Source organism: Lemur catta, chromosome 1 (assembly GCF_020740605.2).
Source record: "Lemur catta isolate mLemCat1 chromosome 1, mLemCat1.pri, whole genome shotgun sequence".
In the NCBI taxonomy this organism is placed as follows: Eukaryota; Metazoa; Chordata; class Mammalia; order Primates; family Lemuridae; genus Lemur; species Lemur catta.
This window is the reverse complement of record NC_059128.1, coordinates 117343188-117354497: the sequence shown is the minus strand read 5'-3', so window position 1 is coordinate 117354497 and position 11310 is coordinate 117343188. Positions and strand designations below refer to the sequence as shown.

The 11310-nt window shown below is 38.0% G+C and overlaps 1 long non-coding RNA gene across 1 annotated transcript; it reads left to right on the top strand.

Moving 5' to 3' along the window:
• The first annotated feature begins 1183 nt into the window (after positions 1-1183).
• On the top strand, positions 1184-9447 carry LOC123637888. Its single transcript, XR_006735087.1, has 3 exons — positions 1184-1319; positions 2198-2279; positions 9250-9447. It is a non-coding gene; the product is annotated as an uncharacterized LOC123637888 (long non-coding RNA).
• The last annotated feature ends 1863 nt before the right edge of the window (positions 9448-11310 follow it).

Sequence of the window (11310 nt, the reverse complement as noted above, 5' to 3'; positions counted from 1 at the left end):
AACACTCATTAGTGTAAGGCCTGCCTTGCCTTTGTTTAACATTACTGCCTTCTACTTCATCTCCTTCCATTTCCTTAGATGCCTCTGGAATTCCTTCTCCCTGTAGTAGTTACAGTCATGTCTCTCCAATGGAAACAAAAGGATGAACCTCTCCTTGAATTATTACTATCCTACTACCTTCCATTTTCATATAAAGCTTTCATAATCTGACTTCTGCCCCCATGTCCATCGTTAGCCCTCTCCCTGTCTGCCTTTTTCTGTGGCACTGTGGATAGGAGGAAATGCCTTTTCACCAGTCCCTCTACTTTAGACAGATGCACATGCAGTTTCAGGCTTCTCTCTTGCTCCTTCTGCTTCCAGGCCTGCTCTCCCTTTCTCCCGGCCTCTACACCTTCTACTCAGGCTCACTTCACTCCTTAAGTCTCAGGTCAGGCATGATCTTTGGAAAAGCCATTTTCCTTTCTAGCCCCTTAAGCCCACTGCCAGTGTTTATGGAGCAAAGTCGATAGAGATTGTTCTTCCAAAGATGTTTTGGAGGGTTATTCCCTACACTCCAGGAACAAAGGGGACAGCCATGGAAAGAAATGACTGACAGTTGAGGTGGGGAAGTTAGAGTAGAGAAATCAGTAAGGTCCTGAGGCAGCCCCAAGGAGGGACATGCCTGTTTCTGTGGGGAAAGAGCCAGAATCAAGGAGGACTTCACACAGGAACCTGGGTCTTAAAAGAGGAAAGAAAGTTGTCAGACTACTAGAGGAAAGCATCTCCGATATAAGGCATAGGGTGTCCGCTGCTAAAGCTACAGAAAATAAGAGTGACTTTTTTTTTCAATCATTAGTAAGAAGCACATGCTCCGCATGTAACTCAAAAGGTCCTGTTAATATTATGAAGTAGACGACGCTATACAGCGTTCCTTTATGTGTTTCACTGTAGTGTTGAATTCTGTTTTGTGTCTGATGGTTGTGTTCATTTCTGTCGGGTGGGTGAATTTCTGAGTGAACATTTGAGATGTTTGTATGCCAGGGAGCTGGTGACATCTCGAGTGCCTCCCCCGAGTGGTTTCTTCAAGTTTTAGATAATTAGGAGCATTTTTTTTTAAAAGTAAACATTCTGCTACACTTTAAGCTTCATTAGCCATCTCTGAATTTACAAAAGCAAAAAATCTTTAATTTTCCGTATAGTTTTATGAAGATGATAGCTTTTATGGCATTGCTCTAAGCTCATTTTAACTAAATGTATGGATTTGACAGGAAAACAAGACTTTGGCACACCATCAGAGAAAGACGAAGAAGTCTACAGGAAGTGAAATTAAGGAGACACGGGTATAAGAAAATTATGTATAAGTTACTTGTTTAACATTGTCTTCTTTGTATGACTAACATGACACAGCAGCAGGGATTTTTTTCTTTTTGGAACAGCATTTTATAACCAGTGGGCCGTAATTTAATATTTCATTTTAAAAATCTCTTAAGTTGTCACGAAACTCAGAACATTCTCAAACTGAATGGTAAGTTACAGGTGGTCTTTGCCGTTGGAATAGACGCAAAGGATTTCTGAAATTGTGTTCGTTCCTTCATTTTTATACCCTCCTTTTGTGAAAAGGAACGTAACATAAAACTGACACGTATGATTAGGCGATTCAAATTTTGAAAAATGTCACACTCATGGCCTTTGGTTGGACTCACATTTAATGAGTCATCATTCCTAAAGTTTCATAGTTTACATTTCATGTTGCCGGTCAGTAAAGCCTGGGTCAAATGTGTCTCCTGCCCTGTGCTCTCTGCTTCCCTTCAGTGTCTATGTTCAGGGAGAGGATGGGCTCATGCAGCCTGTGCCTCTGAAGAGAATCGCACCCCCCAGAATGGGGCCTTAGTGAGAGGGTCCGCCAGTGAGTTGTGACTTACATTATGCAGGAAATCAGTAAATGGTTTGAAAGTCATTTTGTCACCTGTCCTTAGTGGGCTTTAACGTATACTCGACCTGTAGTTAAGCACAGAGTCTGTCAGGTACTTGACACTGTCTTACTGTGGTACGGAATTTGAATTAGCGTTTGAGGATTGGCTTTTGTTTCTGACTGGTGTTGATTTTATCTACTAGTAATGTAAAGTTTGCCTAGTCTCCACTTACTAACCTTGAGAAACAGTACTGAAGTGCATTGCAGGGGTTGCCTCTTGAAGACATGATGTGCTTTGTTTCAAAGGCCACTGAGCGTCCCCTCCCAGTACAAGGTGCGAGACCAAAAACAGCTGTCCGCAACAAGAAGCTGTGAACATCGAGATCAGGTAAATTTTTCTGTTGCTGTGTGGAGGCGAGGTCTCGCCGTGTCTGCCAGGCCGGTGTGCCGTGGCCCGACCATGGCTCACTGCAACTTCAAACTTCTGGGCTCAAGGGGTCTTTCTGCCTCCGTCGGGTTCCCAGTGTGCAATCCCTGTCTTGGTTAGGGCATGGACAGAGGTGAACTAGGAGAGGGCATGATTTTCCCAGTGTTTCAAATGCTGATTGCAATTCTCACCTTTACCTAGAGGAAGGCTTTATGCGAACATGGTCAGTCATGTTCTGACTTGAGTTATGTCATCTGATGGTCATTACACTGATGATATCGAGGCAGTCCTGAGTTCTGACTAGCAGACTGTGTTTTGCGGGGTTGGCTTGGGGCGGAGATTTCCGTGATCATTGAAAACAGGAAAGTAGTTTATCATCTGTTCATGAGTATTTGGTAGACGTAGTCTTCGAAACAGTGATCCTGAACCTTTTTGGCCTTAGGGTCCTTTGGTAGTATTGAAAACTATTGTGCCAAATTAAGCAGTATCTGGAATTAGCTGGATATCATGGCCATGTCCTTTGAAGATATGTTAGTACGTATGTCAATGGTCATAAATATTATATTGAGCCTGTTATCAGGTGCTAAAATTTTATAGAAATGGTGTACTCTCTATGCATCATTCAGCAGCTTTTCTACTTGCTCCGTAATAGGTATTATTTTTGAGATCTACCCATAGTGACACGTGTATCCGTGATTTAATGTAAGTGCCTTATAATATTGGATCACATTGAACACACCACATTTAACTAACCTCTCTGCATGTGGATAAGAAGGGGAACAAATGGAAGTATAAATTCTTGGGGATCCCCAGGAGCTTCTGTTCATCTTTGTTAATATTTGCAATATTGTACACTGAAATCCAAAATATGTAAAATATGAAACCCATATTTATCTATGTAGGTATTCAGTTAAAATGCATGGTAGACAGGGAAGTGATATTTTACTTCCCCACCCCTTGGCAACCAGAGATTTTTTTTAATTGTATCTGTAGTTTTGCGGTTTCCAGGATGTCATATTGTTGGAATTGTGCAGTATGTAGCATGTTTTAGATTGGCTTCTTTCACTTGATAACATGCATTTAAGGTTCCTTCATGTGTCTTCATGCCTTGATAGCTATTTCTTCTTAGCAGTGAGTAATATTCCATTGTATGGCTGTACCATACTTTATTCATTGACCTAATGGAGGATATATTGATTGCTTCAAAAATGGTTGAATTTTGATACCCATGCTCATGAGGGAGTATTCTTTTTTGTAATATCATTGTCTAGTTCAGGGTAATGCTAGCATTATAGAAATGAGTTGGGATGTATTTTTGCTTTTTATTTTTTGGGGAGAGTTTGTGCAGAATTTTATTTTTTCCTAGAACGTTTGGTAGTGTTCACCAGCATAGCTCTCTGGGCCTGGAGTTTTCTTTGTAAAAAGATTTTCAACAACAACTTTTATTTTATAGCTTTAGGGCAATTCAAGTCATCTAGTCCTTTTTGATTGAGGTTTGGTAATTTTTGTTTTTAAAGAAATTTTTCCACTTCATCTAAGTTGTCATGTTTATTCACATAAATTTTATAATATCACTTTGTTATTCTTTTAGTATATGTAGACTATGTAATAATGTCACAGTGCTCATTTCTGAAATTAATAATTTATCTTTTCTTTTTCCTGATCAATGTGGCTAGATATATTTTTATCACATTTATGGATCTGCTCAAAGTGTTTGGTCGTACTGATTTTCCCTGTTGGTTTCATCTTTGATGCCATAGCCACTTCAGCCTGCTACAAAAACATGCCATATGCTGGGTAGTTTATAAGCAACAGAAATTGATTTGTCACATTCTAGAAGCTATGAATTCCAAGATCAAGCACTGGCAGATTTGGTGTCTGGTGACAGACCACTTCCCTTTTCAGAGGTGCATTCTTTTCCCCTGTGTCATCACATGGCAGAAGGGGTGAAGGAGCTCTATGAGGTCTCTTGCATAAGGGCACTAATCCCATTCATGAGGACTTGGCCTTCAGGACATAGTCATTCCCCAGAAGACCTGCCTCCAATACCATCACCTCAGTGATGAGGTTTCAGCACAGGAATGCTGTAAGGAAATAGACATTCAGACCATAGCAGATGTTTATTATTTCCTTTCCTCTTGCTTTGGATTTAATTTGTCTTTCTTTTCTTTCTTTCTTTTTTTCTTTCTTTCTTTTTTTTTTTTTTTTAGTTTCTTAAGGTAGATATCAAGCTCATTCATTTGAGACTCTTCTAATATAGACATTCAGTTCTAGGAATTTTTGTTTAAGAACTATTGTAGCTATATTCCAAACATTCTGCTATGTTATATTTGCATTTTCATTCAGTCAAAATACTTTCTAGTTTCTCTTTTCATTACCTCTTTGACCCAGGGTGGTTTAGATATGTTTTACTTAGTTTCCAAATATTTGAATATTTTCCAGAGATATTTTTGTTATTAATTTCTAATTTGATTGCTTTTCAGTCAGGGAATATACGTTATAGGTCTTAAATCCTTTGGACTTAACCTTTTTATTAAGGGATATTGAAATCTCAGACCGTACTTGTGATTTTTGTCTATTTCTTTTCACAATTCTGTCATTTTTTTGCCTCATGTATTTTGAAGTTGTTATGTTACTAGGTGCATAAACATTGAGGACTATTATGTTTTCTTGATTAATTGAATCTTTTATCACTATGAAATGACCTTGTTTATTGCTGATAATATTTTCTTTTGCTATGACATCTACAGTACTTTGGTACTAATACAGCCACACCAGCTAAGCCTTCTTTATCCAAGGGTTAGTGTGGTATGTCTTTTTCCTTCTTTTATGCAACTTGTGTCTTGACATTGAAAGTGCATTTCTTATAGGCAGCATGTATTTGGGTTTTGCTTGTTTATCCACTCTGACAGTCAGCCTTTTACTTGGTGTTTTCAGACCGGTTTCATGTATGATGTGATTAGTGATGTAGTTAGGTTTTCTGTCATCATGCTGATTGATTTCTATTAGTCCCAGCTGTTCTTTGTTGTCTGTTTTTTTCTCTTTATGCTTTCTTTTCTATGAGTCTAGTAATTTTTATGATTCAGGTTTTTTTTTCTTTTTTATTTCAACATATTATGATTCAGTTTTTATCTCTCTTTTGGGGTGATTAGCTACAACTCTTTGTTTTGCTATCTTAGTTGTTGCTTTAGGAGTTTTAGTATATGATTTTAACTTACCACAGTCCACCTTCAAGTAATATGATGCCACATCACATATGGGATAAGAAAATACAACAGTATACCTCTTTTCTTCTCTCCCAGCCAGACCCATCGTGCACCTGTGGGATTATAGTTTTTACTAAGTTGAGAAAGTTTTTGACCGTTTTTTATCAAATTTTTATTCTATCTCTCTTCCTCTCTCTTTGGGGACAAATATTACCTCCTTGAAGTTTTCTCATAGATCACAGCATCTCAAATTTATGATTTTTTGTGATGTCTAATCTGTGTTTATTTCTATCCAGTGTAGTTTACATCTCTCACAGTGTAATTTACATCTCTATCTTTTCAGGTTGTTAAAAAAAAAAAACACCTTCCATGCCTATACTTATCTTGAGTTATGTATTGGGATAGAGTTGAATTACTTATAAAGAGCTTGATCTTCTCTGGTCTAGCTTGTATGATTTGGGATGATGCCCTACCTGCAAGGCAAGACCTTTTTGATGATTCATTGTCTTGTGAAGTCTGTGTTTGTCCGGCCCTTTCTCATGGTAATGAACACGTCTTGGCACTGTGTGAGCACCAGGCATGGTTTCCTCCAATTTATTTATGTGGTTTTCCCCTCGGTGTCGAGTAGTTTCCTAGCACACACGTACTATTCGTAACTCTGCTCACTACCTAAAAAGGAATCTGCAGATCTCCAGGGTTCTTTTCCTCTACTCTTCTCTCCTCTTCAGTGTTCTGTCCTGTGGTCTCTGTCTGCTTTGGTTTTTTCAGACTCTCAGCTTCATCACTGCAACTCAGGGAGTCTGGCAGAGTCTACCTCAGTGTTTTCTCCATGTGTCATGTCCTGAAAACTCTGTCAAAGCAGGGATCTGGGACATTCCTAAGGTTTCCTTCCTTTGTTTTTTGTTTCTCAGGGATCTTTGTCTTCATTGCCTAAAGTCCACTGTCTTAAGAATCTTTGTTCAATGTATTTATCTGTCTTATTTTATTTATCTTTTTGGTTGTTTCAGGTAAGAAGGAAACTCAGTACCTGTTCCTCTGCCTTGGCTAGAAGCAGACTACAGTAGAGCTTCAGCACCTGCCCTGGAGTGGCGAGAAAGCTTTTCTTCCCCCTTTGCTTCACCGCTCGCTTCTCACCCTCCATTCCTCAGTGTAGCCAACTCTTCCTCAGAGCCATCTTCCCTGGGCCCAACACGGACCACATCGTCCTGTGTGATCACACAACTGTTTTCTCGCAGCACCTATCTGAATTTATAATTGCCACCTTTTGTCTTTGTTCTTCACTACACTAAAGCTAAATAAGAGCAGAGGTCCTGTCTCTGTGATCTGCAGAGCTTAGTATAATGTGTTCCCCACTGCATGCACTCAGTATATGTTTATTCAGTGTATGAATGAGTGAGTGTAAAAATGTGCAGTCCTTTATATCGAAAAAGTACCCATATATTTTATTTCTATCTTTTTTTCACCCTGATACAGGCTCTTTTAGGCTACTGAAAAAACATACCAGAGTTCTTTTATGTGAAAAAATGGCAGAACTTAAAAAACTTACAGAAAAAGCTAAAAAAATGGAAACTAAGATTAGCATACTTCAAAAGGAACTATCTGAAACAAAAGGAATAAAATCAGAGTTAGAGTGACAAAAATTTGAGTGGGAACGAGAACTCTGCAGTTTGAGGGATGACATTCTAGTTTTAAAGAAATGTTTGAACTGTTTCCTTTAAGCTACAAATATGTTGGAGATTTTTTGAAATTGCTAACTTACCTTCTGGGGTTTAGCAGGGGAGAAATCATCTTAGTCTTGTGGAGTGTAACATTCTTGGATATAATATAACAAGTTTCTAACTGTGAATATATCTAATAAATGCATATTTTTTAAATCATAATTTCACTTTTTTTTTTTTTTTTTTGAGACAGAGTGTCGCTTTGTTGCCCGGGCTAGAATGCCGTGGTGTCAGCCTAGCTCACAGCAACCTCAAACTCCTGGGCTTAAGCGATCCTCCTGCCTCAGCCTCCCGAGTAGCTGGGACTACAGGCATGTGCCACCATGCCCGGCTAATTTTTTCCATATATATTTTAGTTGGCTAGATAATTTCTTTCTATTTTTTTAGTAGAGACAGGAGTCTCGCTCTTGCTCAGGCTGGTCTCGAACTCCTGACCTCAAGCGATCCACCCGCTTCGGCCTCCCAGAGTGCTAGGATTACAGGCGTGAGCCACTGCGCCCGGCCTAAATCATAATTTTAATAACTATGTTAGAAGTTTACCATAGAGAAATCTCATTGTTTATTTAACAAAGTAAATTTGGGGTTTAAAATTTTTTGTATTATAATTAATGCTGTGAGAACATTTTTATATAAATCTTTTTCTATATTTCAAATTATTTGCTTTAAACAAATTCTTCAATATAGAATTATTTGGTTAATGTACTGGAATCTTTTTTTTTTTTTTTTTTTGAGACAGAGTCTCGCTTTGTTGCCTGGGCTAGAGTGAGTGCCGTGGCGTCAGCCTAGCTCACAGCAACCTCAAACTCCTGGGCTCAAGCGATCCTACTGCCTCAGCCTCCCGAGTAGCTGGTACTACAAGCATGAGCCACCATGCCCGGCTAATTTTTTCTATATAGATTTTTAGCTGTCCAAATCATTTCTTTCTATTTTTGGTAGAGACGGGGTCTCACTCTTGCTCAGGCTGGTCTCGAACTCCTGACCTCAAGCGATCCACCCATCTTGGCCTCCCAGAGTGCTAGGATTACAGGCATGAGCCACCGCGCCCGGCCTGTACTGGAATCTTTTAAAAATGTCTTGGATCACTATTCCTAAATCGTGCTCAAGAAAGTTTATACTAATTTACAGTTCAACTGATAGAGTATGAATTGGCCATTTTTCTCAACCCAGAAGAAATTTCTTTAAAAAATTACACACTTTTGTTCTTAATATGCAGGGAATAAAAGGTAAGATGGGAAGTGATTATTTATTAGCTTATTCAACATCTCTCTCTCCTAACAGATAAAATTAATTTAAAGTTCTATATTGAAAACACATATTATTCCTTATCATTTAAATAAATATTAGACCTTGTTTTTTTCCAAAAGGGATTTTAAAGTTGTTTATAAAATACATAGTAGTCAACAAAATAATTTGAAATTGTTTCCAAAAAAAGAAACATAGAAACATTCGGGTAGCAGATATTAGTCTCCTTAGCCTAGACTTGAATTACAGTAATCCGTAGGTACATGTTGTGTGAAAGACATCTGAAGGTGTTCTCTTACACTGCAAATCAGTTTTAGCAATACCCACAGTATTTTGTGAGGATGAAAATTTATTTCCAGTGAATTTATCAACTAGTTTATAAACAGTAACTTTTTAATTAGTTATCTCTAAATGATCCATCCAAGTTGAGGGGTCATTATGACTGTGTAAAAAACGAGGTAATTTTCAACTTGTAACTTTACTGAATAATTTTGAGTATCTTTTTCCATAGTAACTAGTTCCAGAGTAACTAGTAAAAGAAACTTACCAATTGGGAGAATATTTGTTCATGTCTACCTTGCAAGTGCTATGTCCTTTGGAAGAAATTCAAGTGACAAATTCAAAACCTCAGAACTGGAAAGGAAACATATTTAAGAACATTGAAATTTTATTAGGATAACAAACCATATGTGATGAACCAGATCACAAAATAAACTTTCCATTTTCTAACACAATTAATTTTAAGAAAAATATATTTAACTGCAGATTCACCTTAAGACAACAGAAAGAGAAGAGGAGAAATGATCATATAGTGTCTGAAGAGATTGGAGAAAAGTTAAGACCAACAAAGGAGCAACATATGAAAGAAGTTGAAGTAAAACAACAACTTGAACAGACTCTGAGAACACAAGATGTGGAATTGATGGCTCTAAGAAAGAAATTGAATGAGATAAATCAATCTTTGGTAAAAATTTCATGATTATCATTTTATTTCATCAATATTACTTATAATATTCCTTTGGTTTAATATTTATTATTTAGTGCTAAAACAAACCCAAAATGTTACCCTAAAAATACACTATGACATTCAGAGCTAAAGTTATTTATTATAAATCTTGGCCTCCAAGTAGTATCTTATTTCAGTATAAAGAGCTTTTAAAAATGATGATATGCGATATTATGTACTTAATGATGATTTGAGTGTTTTGTTCCTAATAAAATAGTACAGTGCATTTCCCCCATTTCACATTTATTACTGTTTCAAACATAATGAGAGAAAACAAAAATGATTGCAATAGAAAATAATCTCAAGATTTTCTATGAAGACCTCTATAAATTTTTATCTCATTTATCATTAATTTTTTTTTTAAAAACAAAGTCTCATTCTGTTGACCGGGCTAGAGTGCCATGGTGTCAGCCTAGCTCACAGCAACCTCAAACTCCAGGGCTCAAGCAATCCTCCTGCCTCAGCCTCCCGAGTAGCTGGGACAACAGGCATGCACCACCATGCCTGCCTAATTTTTACTATATATACTTCTAGTTATCCATATTATTTCTTTTTATTTTAAGTAGAGACGGGGTCTCGCTCTTGCTCAGGCTGGTCTCAAACTCCTGACCTTGAGCGATCCTCCTGCCTTGGCCTCCCAGAGTGCTAGGATTACAGGCGTGAGCCACCACACCTGGCCTATCATTAATGTTTTAAAAGAGAAATCTTCTTAAAAGGGTGGAAACTTAGAAGGTGCTCACAGTGGGTGGAGAAAGAATTCTCAAGCAAAGTTTAGGGTGGACAGAAGTACAAAGTTTATTTATTTTCCTGAAAAAGAAAAGGAAAGAAAGGAGAGGAGAAGAGAACGGAGGGAGGAAGGGAGGAAGGAAGGAAGGAGGAAGAAGGAAGGAGAGAAAGAGAAAGAAGAAAGAAAGAGAAAGAAAGGAAGCAAGGGAAATGAAAGGAAGGCAGGAGGGAGAAAGAAAGAGAAAAGAAAGGGAGGAGGGGAAGGAGGAAGGAAGGAAGAAAAGGAAGAGGAAAGGAAAGGAAGAAAGAAAGGAAAGTAAGAGAAAAAAGGGAGTTAGTGGGGAGAGAGAGAAGTAGCCATGTCACACAGAAGAAGAAGTGAAAATGATGAGTAGAACTCCATGGTACACATATACCACATTTTATTAATCCACTCATGTATTGATGGGCACTTGGGTTGTTTCCACATCTTTGCAATTGTGAATCGTGCTGCTATAAACATTGTAGTGCAGATATATTTTTTTATAGAATGTCTTTTGTTCCTTTGGGTGGATGTCCAGTAGTGGGATTGCTGGATCAAATGGTAGTTCTACTTTCAGTTGTTTGGGGTGTCTCCATATTACTTTCCATACAGGTTGGACTAGTCTGCAGTCCCACCAGCAGTGCATGAGTGTTCTATCTCTCCACATCCACGCCAACATTTATTGTTTTGGAACTTTTTGATAAAAGCCATTCTCACTGGAATTAAGTGGTATCTCATTGTGGTTTTGATTTGCATTTCCCTGATAATTAGAGATGTTGAGCATTTTTTCACATTTGTTAGGCATTAGTCTGTCTTCTTCTGAAAAGTTTCTGTTCATGTCCTTTGCCCACTTCTTAATGGGGCTGTTTGATTTTTTTTCTTTCTGATTTTCCTTAGTCCCTGAGACCTTTCAAGCCAGAAGGGATTGGGGTCCCATTCTTAGTCTTCTCAAACAGAATAATGGCCAGCCTAGAATTCTGTATCTTGCAAAACTAAGTAACGTATATGAGGGGGAAACAAAGTCTTTCTAAGATGAGCAAACACTGAGGGAGCTTGTCAAGATAAGACCTTC